Below are 16,115 nucleotides of genomic sequence, written 5' to 3'. Positions count from 1 at the left end.
TAAGGTTTGAAAAGTCCTCTTCAGAGCTAACACACTACAAATAAGTATCCATACACCAGCATGGCTTCATCATCCCTGCTGACTATATTTTTTTGACACTGTAGCTTAATAGGGGTTAGGGGTTGTATTAGGCAGAGTTTGCGAGGGGTGAAAGGTCTACTCGAGGGGTGAGAGGATTTGGGAAGTGAGACGGAGGGTTGGAGGTAACAGAGGCTCTCAGTTGGGATGGAGAGGCAGAAAATGTTCAGGGTAAGAATATAGCACCAGTAAACTCTCTCTGGTCAGATTGGAAGAGCTGCGTGTGATGCACAGTGATGTGGAGGAGTGGAATGGGAGGGAGAGATAGAATGAGGGAGGAAGTGAGCAAGTTGTGGAGAGAAAGGTGTAAGTGTAAAATGAATGAAGTGGGGAGTGTGGGGACAGGGTGGAGGTGTGTGTGGTTTAGGGGATAGCAGAGATTGAGGCAGGTAGGACTCAGGAATTGAAGGATATTGTGTGAGGACAATACCCATCTATGTAGTTTGGAGAAGCTGGTTTTTTGGGAGGGGGGGGGGGGGGTTGTCCAGATGGCAAGGGTTTTGAAGCAGATTGAAGTCAAATGTGCAGAAGTTACAGATTATATTACTTCTTTCACAGACAGTCTTGCTTCTGATAGGATGGGATATGGGACTATGATAGGATGTGCTTGATTGGGTGCATAGAACAGGTCTTGCACCTTGGTCTTTCAGAAGTCTATGACCCATGCAGCAATGAGCCAGGGGCAGGTGAGGCATAAAGATGGACTTGAATATGGAATATTTTGTAGATTGGGTAGGGGATGAATACCATTTTGTGAAGGGTGAGAGTGATTGTGCATAGGATCTTCCCCAGGATGATGGCAGAGGATGTGGTTAAATTGTTCCATACTGGGGTGATTCTGGGTGATGAGAGGAGGTGTTCTTTTGCAAAATTTTCATAGGGGTCATCTGATAGGGGAACACGTGGAATGGAATGGAAAATGTGTTGTCAAACTAAGTCTCGAGGGAAGTGCCTGTCTGTGAATCCTTAAGTAATACCTTTAGCATAGTGAGCAAGGGATTGCCCATCACTGCAGATGTGCTTTTCATGTGTGGTCACACTGCATCAGAGAGACCTTTTACTGTGGAAAGTATGGCAGCTGCTGTTGATGGTTTGTGAGCTTCGTAGGTTTTTATCGCGGTATCAGAGAGGTGGAGGTCAGCACTCAGTCTTGCTGAGTTAAGGGGGACCAGATGAAGTCGAGGGGAGAGAAGGTGTTCTATGATCCAGTTCATGAGGGTATCATCCCTGAACCAGAATAGACCTGTGATTTGGACTCTTGGGTAACTAAGAAGATTTCCTGTAGATGCCCCATAAACAGTCAGCATAGATGCCCCATAAACAGTCAGCATAGGAGAGGATAAAGATGCGCAACGGACCTTTTTGTGTATAAAAAAGGAATGAGATGGCATGTTTGAAGTCTACAGGATGTTGAAAGAGGCAGTATTTGACAGTGGCAAGTCAATGGGTGTGGCAGATGTTGATCTACAAGATGTACTAATAAAGTTTTAATAATCATCTTATGAAAATCTTGCTGCAATCAAGCAATTTGATGATGACGTTAATCCTTCTCTACACATTCATTCTTCAGTGTGACACACTTTTCCCAACAACATATGATGTGGTGGTGATCATGGTTGTAGCAGTTTGCATTTTGGCTATTCAGGAAATGCTCCACATCAAAAATCATGTTATTGTCATTCTAGAAATGCAAGACATATAATGGTTTCTTCATACAAGGTAAGAGAAAATAAATCACTTGAAGCCATTCACTTTCATATCTCCCTGAGACTTTTCATATTAGCAGCCTCTTCAGGATATTTTGATAATCTGCTCGTATGACAAATTGCCACTTATCAGCATAATATGTTCTAATCTATCTCTAATTAGTACTATACTGGAATAATTGAAATAATAATAATAATAATACTTAGCAAACATCACTAACTGCCACAGTGATATGGTTTGCATTGCTACTACTCATGCTATTTTTTTTATATTTACACAGTTTATCTTGTGATATGATACCACTTGCAAAATAGATTTCAGGGTTTCAATTTTTTCTATATGCTTTCATAAATGAAATGATATTTGTCTTTTACATTCTTTTACACATTTTATTAGTTATCATCTTTGATAACCATGTCTTTGGGTATTTTAATTCACTTATGATGTATGGCATCATGTTCTGGGGAAACCAGTCATGAGCAAATAAAATCTTTACTGCGCAGAAGGGAGTCATCATAACTATGGGTGGAGTGCACCCCAGATGTTCTTGCAAAAATTGAGTCAACCAACTTGGCAGTCTCCCCATGCCGTGCCAGTACATTTTTTTCACTACTGTGCTTTGTGAACAATAATCATACAATTTACAGTACAAACAATATCATTATCATGACAAAAGAAGTAAACATGATGTTCCCAAAGATATACGAAATCTCAGCATAGTACAGAAAAGAGTACAGTAGTCAAGTTAAAAGTATACAATAAACTTCCAGCTCATGTTAAATCAGTCTTTGGGGATAAGACTAAATTCAAAAAACAGCTAAAACTTCATCTATTGAATAGTTCTTTCTGATCTTTACAGGGGTTTTTTGACGATGTATAATAATTGTGAAATGTGTTTAATTAAAGCAATCTTATAAGAAACGACTATGTTGCACTGGTGTAACAATTATTGACAGAATGATTTGTATATGAATTAGAATGTAAGCCTTATAATTTGTTCGTGTACTCATCATTACTATTATAACCTGTGTTGTTATTTGAACACTTGAACCTCTGTTGTTATTTGAACACTTGAACCTCATATATCTGTTTACAAATGACTTAAATTTTAAGCCACAAGGCCATTTTCATATGGTTATTACTGTAATAATCTGACACATTCTACATCATAGCAATACACTCTCATCAAGGATCCATGGAGCTCAAAAATGAATAAATAATAAATAAATAAATAAATCCAGTTAACACACGTTCCAAAGTACGATCCGATCCATCATTGTGCTCTACACAACAGTACTCCTTCAAAAACATGTCCATCATGAACTCCCACCTAGCGAGGTGGCACAGTGGATAGCATACTGGACTCGCATTTTGGAGGATGACAGTTCAAACCCACGTCTGGCATCCTGATTTAGGTTTTCAGTGATTTCCCTAAATTGCTTCAGGCAAATGCGGGGACGGTTCCTTTGAAAGGGCATGGCCGTCTCCCTTCCCCCAAATCAATCATGAACAGCCTTCTTTCCACTGAGGTAAGTAATTCTAAAATACAGTAAAAGGTCTAAAATACAGTAAAAGGTAACAAATACATTGTAAACAAAAGCAGCTTGTACATGTTCACACATTCTTTTTGTTATTTTGATGTGGCTGAGAGTGGCCATAATATTTGCTCATGTGCTCCAGAATGTTATAGAGCCTTCCAAAAGGTTTGAGAATTTTCGAGAGTGTTCTAGAATTTTCCAGAATGTCCCAAGAATGTTCTCGAATGCTCCATGACAGAGAGGAGAGAAAGAGAGAGAGAGAGAGAGAGAGAGAGAGAGAGAGAGAGGGTACATGAGTGTACAGGATCAAATAAAATTCAATTCAGTTCAAGTTCTACAGTTTGACATCTTACTAAATGTCAATAGTACTTAAAAGACTAAACTTCAACACAATACACTGTTCACTATCTTAAGCAGTTCATTTTCACTTAAATTTATTTAACTTTCTATTACTTTCATTAATCCTTTATCCACTGTAATTGATTTCCAAAATTGTACTGAGGCTTACATCTTGGCTTTGCCTATATATCTTAAGATACTGAACGGTGTTCTGGGTGGAATTTTAGTCTTTTAAGTAATGTTAACATTTAATACGATATCGAAATGTAGAAGTTGAATTGAACTGGATTTTATGTGATCTTGTAGGATTACATAGCTTTCAGTAAATGTACATGTAATATAAGACATGCCAAAAATAGAAATCATTCATTATCATGTACTATCGAACCATATTTCTTACATTCTAATATTGATTATAAATAACAGTATATACAAATTTAATGTTATAAATACTTTATAACACTGTGAAATTATTTTTTCCACCAGCAGGTCTCTGAGGTTTTTTGGAAAGTTAGTTTCACGTACACTGTCAAGTAGATTTTTAGGCAGAATTTTTGATAATTTGATGCCCGAAAACTGAGGTCTTTTTTGTGACATATATTTTGTTTTTTATATATACACAAAGATGTAAGTATTTGATGCAAAATTATCCTAACTTCTTCTTCTCTTCCCCCTCTTCTATTTTATTTCCATTCATTTATTTATTTTTTAAATGTGCCCCCACATTGTCACTCCATAATGCAGGTATGGTTCAAAGAGTCCATGGTATGCTGTGCACAGAACCTGTTTGTCTGCTATCTTGTGATAGCTGCTTCATTATGAATATGACAGAGCTGAGTTTCTTACAGACAGAATTAATATGTTTCCATTTCAGCCCAGTATCCACAGTAACTCTTAAAAATCTAGTGGATTCTACTTCTTTCAGAATTGCTTTATTCACCTCTAAACCCATTTGCACGGCCTTCTCTTTGTTTCTGAACACTGCAAAGATAGTATTTTTTAGGCTTATGACCAGTCCAATTTCCAAGAGCCAATGAGCTGTGATGTTTGCAGAAATGAATGCTCTTCTCTCAAGCTGTTCCATATTTTAGTTATTGTTCATTATTGTCACTTTGTCTGCATACAATATTTTCTTCTTTTTCTCTTCCATACCTATAATGAACAGATTAAATAGCAATGGCCCCATTACTGATCCCTGCAGCACTCCATATTTGATGGCTTTGGTTTCTGACTAATATTTGTTCCTTGTTGATACATATTTTTTCCTGTTTCACAAGGATGATTCTATCCTCTTTCTTGCTTGCCCTCAAACACCATTTCCAATTTTTGGACAGTGGTATCGAATGCTTTGGAGAGATCCAGGAACATTGCAAATACAACTTTTTTCATCTAAGGATTGGGTAATGTATTCTGTCAGATTGCTAACTGCTGTTTCTGTAGATTTACCCTTTCTGAAACCATGTTGTGATGGTACAAGAATGTTCTATTTGTCCAGATAATCAACTGATCTGATATTCCTAAGCATTTCTAGTATTTTTGAGAAATGTGATGTTGATGAAACTGTCCTGTAGTTGTTGAGATCAACCATATCCCCTTTATTGTGTACTGGTAGGACCCTACTGTCTTCGGTTTTCCTGGAAAAATTCCAGCCCTGAAAGAGCTGTTCGCTGTGTCCATCAGTGGTATGATTATTTGCTCACTAGCTTTATTTCCTGATTTGATATTTTGTCAGCACGAGCTGATTTCTTGGACTTCAGCTTCTGTCAGTTTTCCTCTATTTGTCTTCTGTGACTGGTTTCAAGAATATGGTTCTGCTTGGTTTTTGTGACACCTTAGTAACCTTGTTTTTTGAACTGTTTCTTCGCAATTCTCAACCACGATTTTTACAGATATCATTTAGTATATTACCTATTTTTTTACTGTCTGTAACCATTGCATTGTCTGTTTTCATTGATTTGATCTGTGTTTCTTTGCTTGCTGTATCTTTTTCCTTCCTTTCACCATTTATTACATTCCAAGCTCCCTTTATCGTGTTTTTTGAGTTCATTATGGTGATGTTACATGCTTGTGCTTTTGCTTCCTGTATAATTTTTCAGAACTTCTTTTGTAGTATTTTATATTTTCAGCTTTGCCCATTTGTCTTAGAGCATGCATCTTCCTATGCAGACCTATCAATTCACTGGTAATACACTGTAATTGATCCTGCAGCTTTTCTTGTCTTTTGACATTGGGGAATGCTACATCAAATGGTATTTAATTGTTGTAATAAATGAATCATTCTTAACATGTACATTCTGCACATTCCAGGTTTCCTTACTTAATGTTGTTATAAAGATATTAATATTCTGCTCACTGATGATCCAGATTTCAGAGGTTAGTTGTTTTAATTCTGATACTATGTCACTACTTCTGCAGAAGCAGATCAGTTTCCATGATGATCAGATTTTTCTGTTTGGACTACATGTAACTCATAGTTACTCCTATTAATGTTAGTAGCGCTTTTGTCAATAAGTGTCTGACTTAGAGGAGTCACTTTTGTTGGTGCTGATATTGTTACCTCCATATTATATTGTATTAACAATTCGTCCAGGTCTTGTCTTATTTTTTATCCTTTTCCCATGTCAGCATTGAAGTCTCCACATGTAACAATATTTTTCTCCAAATTCATCCTTTCTAAGTCAGTTATTTTTCTTTTTTTATTCTTTTTTCCCTAGAAAGATGCTAATCTTGCCACATAGTGATCCGTACATACAAAACTCTCTAAAATCATTTGTCACTATGGTAGTAATTTCAGTCTTTTTCTCTAGCTATCGGTAATCTCATGCCTTTACTGTTTAAAGTCGTTGTTGGTTTTCCTGTTCTTATTTAGTAACACCACCACCTCTATATTTAGACCTACAGAAGTAACTGGATAAGATTGTCGGTTTACCTGTGTGAATTTCAGTTGGGCCATTTTACTGATATATGGTATGTCTGGTTGTATTTCACTTAGGAGTACTTATGTTTCTAGTGGCTTGTTTGCTTTTTCAGTTGGAGCATCCGAATTTTCAACATGAGACCATATTATTTTCCTTTGCTTCTAACAATTTTGCAGACATCTGTAGACATTCTACACAGTGTCATAGTTCTATAAAAATTGCCCCAGAAGAACACACTGTTCTTTAATGTCACAGTTTATTTTGAAGATATATTTGTCACTCACTGATTTTCTTCTTATGATTCTGCTAAGTACAACCAGGATCCCACAAAGACAGTTCTTGCCGAATGACTCAAGGTTCTTGTTTTATTATTAATTTCTTCTTTTGTTGCTACTTCATAACAACTTCATTCCAGTGTGTATAAAGACACCTCTGTAATTATGTTTTACTTTCAGAATCCAGTTTTGTAGTTGTCTGGTTTGCTTTTACCATATTTTTAAAATCTCTGTCGAAGTGTTCCTTTATAATTCCGAGTTGCACACCTATCTTGCAAATAGGAGCTGCGATATTTTTCAACAGTGAGCCGCCAATTACTAGAAACTAATTTTCGTTCCCTTGCATAGCGGTGGTGTTTTCTTTTCTTTTACTGTATGTCACAACTTTCCACATATATTTGCCTACAGATTTTTGGCTTGTTGAGTTTATCATGATATGGTGTTTTTTATGTCATACATGCACATGTGTTTCTGTGCTCTCATTGTTTTTCCGTATCATGGATTTCACATACACAGGACTGCTTTTCCGGTGTTAATCTATCATTTTCTTTCTTTATAGTGGTATAGAACATCCACATTGGAATTCTAAATGGAAGAGTGATGAGAAATGCAATATTGGAAATTCACCAGATAGGGAGACCACGAATGAAGGCAATATGCTGCAAGGTCAGGAAATTTAATTTTGGATACAAAACCTGATATGAGGAACGTATGGCAGGTGATCATATGAAATCTTTGACCATTAAAAAATGATGGCCAACACTTCCTTTTTGTTCATAGACTAATGCTCCTAAGCTGGAGCAAGTATCTTTGACATAAACACAGTTGGCCTCTTTGTTCTGAGAGAGAGCCACCTATGTGGGGTTGTTTCTGTGACCAACACCAATGGTTAATGGACCTGGTAAGTCACAAGGCAGAGGGCTGATTGAAGGGTCGCTTTCAACATCTGAAAAGCTTTTAATCCACTTTTTGGACCATTGAAAAGGTACTTCTTTTTTATGGAGATCGTTGAGCAGGTGGCTTATGGAAGCTGGCAGAGGGATAAATTCCGTGTAATAATTCATTGTTTCTAGAAATAATTTCAGTAACGAATTTAGGCTCAAGCATGTTTTGAATAGCTTTTACATTTTCTGTGGTGGGCTGAATGCCCTCTTCAATGTGGACATAACTTAAATAAGTGGCTGAAGACAGAAAGAAGATGCATTTGTGTAATTTACACTGAAGTCTGTTCTATGCAAAGGCTGCAAAACCACCTGGAGACTGCACAAATGTGCATCCATTGTACAACCAATGACCAGAATATCATCAATGTAATGCACACAATGCGGAATGCTGGCAACAACCTGGTCAAGAAACCTCTGAAAAATGGTGAAGGCACTAGCCAAGCCAAAGGCAACCTTTTACATTGATACAGTTCGAACAACCTGTTAAAGACTTAATATTTTCTGTAAGTCTTCATCAAGAGGCAACTGAAAATATGCCTCTGCAATATCAATGATGGAGAATGATTTACCTCCTGAAAGTTTAGAAAAGGTTCATCTCAATGAGGCAAGGGACAAATGTCTCCCTTGGGCTTAGTGGTTTGCTTAAAGACTCCAAATAATCAGTGAGACCTCCCAAGTTTCCTGACAATCAATAACAGTGAAACCCATTGACTGTAGGGAATGGGGAACAAAACTTATTCTAGTCTATCAAGTTCAATCTTACGCTCATCCTGAATGCCCAGTGGAATTTGGCAGGCTTTCCAGAAATTTGAGCTTGCTGTCAGCTTTAAGACATTGTAGGTCTGAAAGACAACTGATTTCCCAAACCAGATTCAAGCAGTAGCACAAATTGCACACCAAGTGTGCCAGTGTCAACACGAGTTACTGACAAGCTCAGGAAGAGTCTTGTGTAATGTAATGAAAATCCAAAAGTGGAATATGTATGTACGTACATATTTTTGGCCAATGGATCTGCTTCAGTGGAAAATATGAAGTTTGAGACAGCCGATTGTAGGTGACTTTCAGTTGTGCTTGACCTAGAAGTGGCACCTTATGATGGTCATATGCCTACAACTTTTATTATACTGCACTGAGCATGTTGTTAAAACCCTAATCTTCCTCCTTTTTTCCATTTTTATATGGCAAATAAAACACTACTTTTATTCAGGAGAGTAAATTTTAGGTAAACATTGTTGTATATCTGCTTCTTTAACAACACAGGTCTTATTGAACACCAATTAAATACAAATAGGTCACACATCCTTGCCAACTTGAACTAAACAGAAACAAAGATGTCTGGAGGTTGGTATTTCTTGGCCATTGAAGTATCGTGGAGATTTACTAAATAACTCAAATGTTAGTGCTGGAGTACATTGTAACTTAATCCATTTTTGAAGCATTCATGTATGAACTAATCTCTCAGTGATAGCACACACCATCAGTGCACTCACACTAGGCACAACATGTGGCCAAACGGAACTCGGAGACCGCACTACATTAGGAAAATAGACAGGTTAATATGCAAGCCAAACATCTACAGTAAGAGAGTTCAAATCAGTGTTCAAAAAATAGCCAAATGTCACATGGTCATTGTCATCATCATCATCATCATCATCATCTTGGACAGTTTCCAGCCTCTGGCCAGGTGTTTGTTTGGAACATAGGCCTCTCCATCATTTTCTGTCTTGCCAACATCTCTCTGTCTTCACCTTGATCCAGTCTTCTCCCTTCTTCTGGACACATTCCTCCACTCCTTTCAGCCATCTGTCTCTCGGTCTTCCTCTTGGTCTCTTTCCTTCCAGTTACATCTTATGTATCCTCCTGGGTATCCTCTTCTCCTCCATTTGCTTAACATGTCCATACCATCACAGCCTTGATTTCTCTATCTCCTCCTGTAATGGTTCCACCTTCATTAACTCTGATCCTCCCATTTCTTAACCTGTGGGCTGGCCAGTGTCGCCAAGCGGTTCTAGGCACTTCAGTCTTGAACTGTGCGAACGCTGCGGCCGCAGGTTCAAATCCTGCCTCGGGCATGGATGTGTGTGATGTCCTTAGGTTAGTTAGGTTTAAGTAGTTCTAAGTTCTAGGGGACTGATGACCTCAGATGTTTAGCCCCATAGTGCTCAGAACCATTTGAACCATCTTAACCTGTCTGTCTTTGCCACTCCAATATTGTTCCTCAAGGCTTTCATCTCACTAGCTTGTACTTTGCTTTTCTCTGTTCATTTCATAACCCAGGTTTCGGATGCATCTGTCAGGATGGGGACATAGTATGACCAGTATATAACCTTTTTACTGATTTGGGGAACATCCTTGCTCCATATCAGGCTTCTACCACTCTTCCAAAATGCTTCTGCTTTTCTCCCCCACTCGTTTTTTTTTTTTTTTTTTTTTTTTTTTTTTTTTTTTTTTTTTTTTTTTTTTTTTTTTTTTCCCCTGGCATTTTTTCCATCTTCCTGTATGAGTCTTTCTAGGTACTCTCCACAGTCGTTCCCCACCAGTTGTTATTTCAGTTGTTCCTTTCTCCTTCATTCTTGTTGTGATGAACATCTCACTCTTACTTACACTAAATTTCATCCCATATTCCTGTCCTGTCATTCCCATACGTCCAACTGCTCTTGTACTTCCTCCTCCTTATTCCCCCAAATCACAGATCATCTGCAAACACCATAGCTTTAATCTTTCCTTCACCAATTACTTGTGCTGCTGTACTCTTTATATCATCCATCACTACAATGAAGAGTAATGGTGAAAGTGCACTTCGCTGCCTCTAGCTATTCTTCTGTTCAGTCCAAACAGATCTGTCTCCTCCCACTTTCACATAGCTCACGCTTCCATGGTAAATTTCCCTTATCCTCCAAATAATCTGTTTTGCTACTCCTCTGTTCTCCAGGGCTTTCCATACTTTGCTTCTATGTGCACTATCATACACTTTTTCAGTGTCTGGGAAAGTCATTAGTAGATCTATTCCACATTCATGGTCATTGTAATGGTGTCTATTGTAGAGCATGCAGTTGACATCAGTGAGCTGAGACTGAGATGGTCCAAACATACCTTAAATCTGCTGCTGATTTACTGATGTGACCTGGTGCAAGTGAATGTATCACTCCATGCTGCACCTCTTGTGTAACGAATGCATAATTGTACTATTGGACATAAGCATAGTTATATCGAATGATCCAGTGACATGTCTGCCAGCATTACAAGATTCTTCTCCCTTTGAATCAACTTGTAGGGCCAGTGCAGGGGAGGTCAAGGCGGGTACAGCCTGGTTCAAAGCTGGGATGCACTCCTGAGGCTGCTAGGGGTAGAGGAGCAGTCCAGTACCCATAAGGGTGTTGGGTACAGCTGGAGAACTGGGAATGACAGGCATCCACTGCCTGGGATGTCATCTTTATGGCTACGATGACCAGCTGGTGGCCCTACTGGGCAGAGGCGGACACACGTATCCAGCCAGGTAATTGTCCTAATGTGAACACCCAGACAGGAACAATCTGCTTAAAAAGGTGTAGCTTCTTCAACTTTTTGTGCCAAAGGGGGCTGCAACAAATCTAGCAAGGAACACATCAGTATATCTGCGGCAGATTTAATGTATATATCTCAGTCTCAGCTCACTGATGTGTACTACAATAGACACCGTTCTGATGACATCGGTTCCTCTGTGCTTTGGCCTTGAGATGGTGTCGCCCAGACGGAAGATTAGAAGAAGCTCAGTGCAGGATGTCAAGATTTATTCCATCTGCATCTTAAGTGCTCTCACAAAATGTTTTGCCATGTCATTAAATGCAGTGTGAAATGGAGATGTGGCAACATGCATAATTCCTTTCTGGGTGCAAATCCACTGAAACCCCCACTGTGGACCATTAACTGTGACCAGCATTTGTGTGACTCCTTCGATAGAAAACTTTAGTGAGTATGTTAATGGTATTTTCCACCATGGTCTGTTGCATTTTTAGTACTTATGGGAAATGTGAATAAGTGTCTCTCAAAATCTTAACGTTAGGCCCATAGAACAGACCCACTAAATCTGGATGCACTTGACCTCAAGATAGGGTAGGCATAGGCCATAGTCAGACTGGTGATGGTCTCTGCAGCTGCCAAGCCTGTCATTTTGAGCCACATCTACAAATGGCCAATACACGTAACCACTAGGCAAGATTCTTCATTCTGGAAATGCTCCAGTGGGACTGAAGCAGGAGTTGCAACATACACGAGTACAGAACCTCCAGAATCACTTTTTGACATTGGCAATCAGCCTGATTTGACAAAGGGACAACTTTGAAGAGATAAATGACTTGGAATCGTGAAAAAAATAACAGAGAAGTTCAGTGAAGGCTGCTGAAGGAAATACGTTGGCCATACGTTGGCAAACCTGTCTCGAGGGACACATCAGTGTCTATTGTTGACAAAGGCCATTGGCTGAAAGCTGTAAATGTGAAATTTTTTTTGCTGTCCCTATCTGCGATTCAGCATATCCACTGTATGGTGAGTAGAAACTTTCCTTCTCATAATATTGTTACATTCCAAACCTGTCTAAAGTGCGGATCCAATGTACACCTGCTGTGACATCTCTGGAAGTGATGGGAAACTCTTCCATCAACTGTTCTAATGGTTAATCAATATGGATACAAACAAACAGTCTCTTGTTTGTTATATTCCTCACCTGGACTCACAGAGAATCTTGGCAGTGCATCTGCATTCAGTTCATGAGCTTGCATATGATAATGAATGAAATATTGGTAATTTGGTAAGAAAAGAGCCGGGAAGGTGCCGTTCAGACAACTTTTGACCATATGAAATTTGTTGTCGTACTGGACACTACAGAACCAAATGTTATTCACAATGCTTCCTTCTCTATCTGTTAATAATTTCTTATGCAATGGTCAGCATCTTAGAAACAAATGTGATACACTCTTCTGAACCATCTGGGTTCTTACATGAAAGAACAACCCTGATTCCATTGGTGATGTGTCCATGACTAACACAAGCTGTAAATGAGACTGGTACAAGGTTAAACATGAAGCAGTTTGGAGTGCTGTTTCAGCATAAGGGTGCATTGTGACAATCCATAGACCATTCTAAAGAGGTCTCTCTTTCTACAGTCAATGGATGAGCTATTGCCCCAAATTGGTGATAAATGGGGTATATTACGTAATCTTGTACATAAAAACCTGCAGATCCTTTACGTTCTTTGGTACTGAAGTCTGGGAAATGGCTGCAATGTTCTCTGATGTCATTTTAAGTCTGAGCTAAATATATGTCCTATATACTTAACAGAAGGCTGAAAGAAGGAGCATCTTGACAATTTACATTTTAACCTGGCTTTTAAAGGACTGAAAATACTTGCTGGAGATTCGATGTTTGCTCCTCCTGAGTTCTTCTTCTCAGTACTATATCATCCAGATAATAGACATGTTGTGGAATGTTTGCAATAGTTTGTTCTAGAAATTTCTGAAAGAGTGCCAGTGCCCTAGGAATGTTGAAAGATAATTTTTAATAGTGATACAGAGCATAAGGAATATTTAACTCTAGAATAGCTTTAAGTTGTAAGTTTTGACAAATGCTGACCCCTGCTAATTTTGAAAATAATTCATCATGATGCAGAAGGGGATATGAGCCCATAATCAACTGAATGTTTACCATATTTCTGAAGTCCCCACAGAGAGGCAACACAACACCTGGTTTGTGAACAATGACTAAAGGTGATGCCCATCTGCTATAAGGAATGTGGAATGGCATTTGTAATCATTCTTTGCGATCCAGTTCTACTATAACTTCACCCCATAAGGCTCAAGGTATCGGGTGGATGTTGAAAAATTGTAATGGAATGTGGTTAAAAACATTAGATGCTTTTCCAATACTTAGAGAAAACATGGGAGCACACTGGAAATATAGAGAATCCTCCTATGCACATTGGATGACATTATGAATTGCTTAGATTATGTGTGAATAGAAAATCCAAATGCTGTATATGCATTGAGCCCAAAAATATTTTCCACTGAGGAATCTGCCACTACAAAGAGAAGAAGGTTTCTGGTTTCTTGCTTGTATGTTAAGTTCAGAAATACCTGGCCTTGTCTTGGAATTTCACCCCACTCAGAGATATACTGAACGACAGAGTTGTTAACATTACTAAAACAATGGAGGGGGCTCATTTTGATACAACATAAAATATTTTCATATTTTACTTAAACAAGAACCTTATTTTAGTATATGCTAATCCCTACTTTTTTGTGAGTTACAGCAATAATGTTTACCATTGTAATTCCTGGATTACTTACTTATTTCAACAAAAAAAAATGTAAACTGTAGTCTTTCATGTATTAACTGTTTGTAAACCCTTATAAACAACTTTAGTTTGTATGGTTCATACTGTTCTTGTATGTGTTCTCCTCACAGGGAACCAACCAGACACATTTACTATATGTGGTCCATGTTATACTTGCATGTATTCCACACACGGCTCTGTTGCATTTTTCATTTAAGTCACTGGAATCTGCTACACAGACTTAACACAGACGATTCTGTTTTATACACACACTTTTTCTTCATACAGCTTTGTGGCACTTTACACAGCTGTTGCTGTACTTGTCATTGTTCAATATGCCAATTTGGCACTTCTTCCATTTTCTAGATGGTTTTAGTCCCGTATCATCTTCTTTTGTCTGTTGTTCTTCCTGCTCTTTCATTCCCTTGAGTTCACTTGCAAGGAGAAGTATGAACTTCTTTCTTTCCTTTTTTTTTTTTTTTTTTTTGCTTGTACTATTTTGTAGATGAACCATGCATTTACTGCTGCCATGTCCAAGATGTAGAAGACATGCATCGGCCAGCTCCTACAGTCAACCTTTGTAGTATCTTTATTGGCCACCTGATCAAGCACATTCACCCCATATTTTGTCGTATCATATAATGTTATGGTTTCATGTTTTTGTTCCATTCTTTCCTCATTGTTACTTGAGCAAGGAGATTACTCAGAAGAATGACAATTTTATTTTTCTTTCATTGGTTTACAGTCATGACACAGTCTGATGCAATATGGTGATGGAGTTTATTTCAGCATTTGCCTTCTTTACATCATCAGGGCTTTCACAGTGAATACCAACTAATGAAGTTTTCTTTTCTTTGAGCTTTTTAGCATGCTGAAGAGATGTCAAGAAGTCATCTGTCATCACATTTCTTCCTTGATTTAGAAATGGCTCCATGAGATGCAGAATGACATACTCACAGAGTAGTTGCTTCTCTAGACATATCACCTTTTGTGAAGTATGGGAAAGCAATACATAATATTTTGTTGCTTCATCAATAGCAATCCAGAATTTGAGAGAGTGTTTTTTGGGTTTGTTAGGCACTAATTGAGTGCATCTTGTTTTGATTCATAATAGTTGTTCATATATGGTTGTATTTTCTAAGGATGACAAGGATGAAGACTGTTTTTCATGAAATTCCTACAAATTTCAGATGCAAAAGCAAGTTTGTTTGGCTGGCAGGTGTTCACCTTGGCTTGGCTTTTCAGAAAAATGGAGAAATCTGAGACTCCTTTAATTTATCCCTTGGCATAACTTCCTTGATGAAAGCAGGCCCAAGAATGCAACCGAAGATCATCTACAGATGTACATTTTCTACAAATGATATCCCGAGCTTATGTAACGGCTGTTAATTTTAGCAGTTCTGCAAGTGCCATGGTCCAATCACTCTTTCGTATTACTTTTAAACATTTTTATTTTGTGTAGTTCTTCATGAGGAGTAGCATTTCTGTGTCAAAAATAAGAGGGAAAGCAATGATTACAGAGTTCTCTACTCATTTGCAAGTGTAAGTAGTGGTACCTCCTCTCTCTCTTTTAGAACATTCACAGCCGACCTCTTTCCAGAAGGTGAAAAGTGGCAATCTCCCATTTGGTTCCATCCCTAATGACCATCTTTGTAGAGGCATTGAACTGGGCTTGGTGTGTTGGATGAGGTGAGGATTGGTATAGATTTGAAACTTTATCCTCCTCCACTAGTCGCTTCTCGTTCGCAGTGTCTTCATCTTCTCTTGTTTCTGGTACAAAATCCTCATCTTCATCAGTGGAGTCAGTTTTCAATTCAGTGTCAGAATTCTCTAAGAAGTATCATATTTCTTCAGCAGAAAATCGATGCTGATGAGACTTGTTCAAAAATGTTTTTAATGGACAAAGAATATTACCTGAATAACATGATATAAACTGTACTCACCAAGCAGTAGCAGAACACACACATAAAAGACAGTTCTAATTGACAAGCTTTCAGAGCCAGTGGCTC

At 38.2% G+C, this 16,115-nt stretch overlaps 1 protein-coding gene across 1 annotated transcript in view; it reads left to right on the top strand.

Moving 5' to 3' along the window:
• Positions 1-16,115, top strand: part of LOC126474622 (uncharacterized) — a 624,438-nt gene that overhangs the window by 583,007 nt on the left and 25,316 nt on the right. The window lies entirely within an intron of this gene.

The sequence above is a fragment of the Schistocerca serialis genome, chromosome 4 (assembly GCF_023864345.2).
Source record: "Schistocerca serialis cubense isolate TAMUIC-IGC-003099 chromosome 4, iqSchSeri2.2, whole genome shotgun sequence".
NCBI classification, from domain to species: domain Eukaryota; kingdom Metazoa; phylum Arthropoda; class Insecta; order Orthoptera; family Acrididae; genus Schistocerca; species Schistocerca serialis.
The sequence above is the reverse complement of the archived record's forward strand: the minus strand, read 5'-3'. Positions and strand labels throughout refer to the sequence as shown.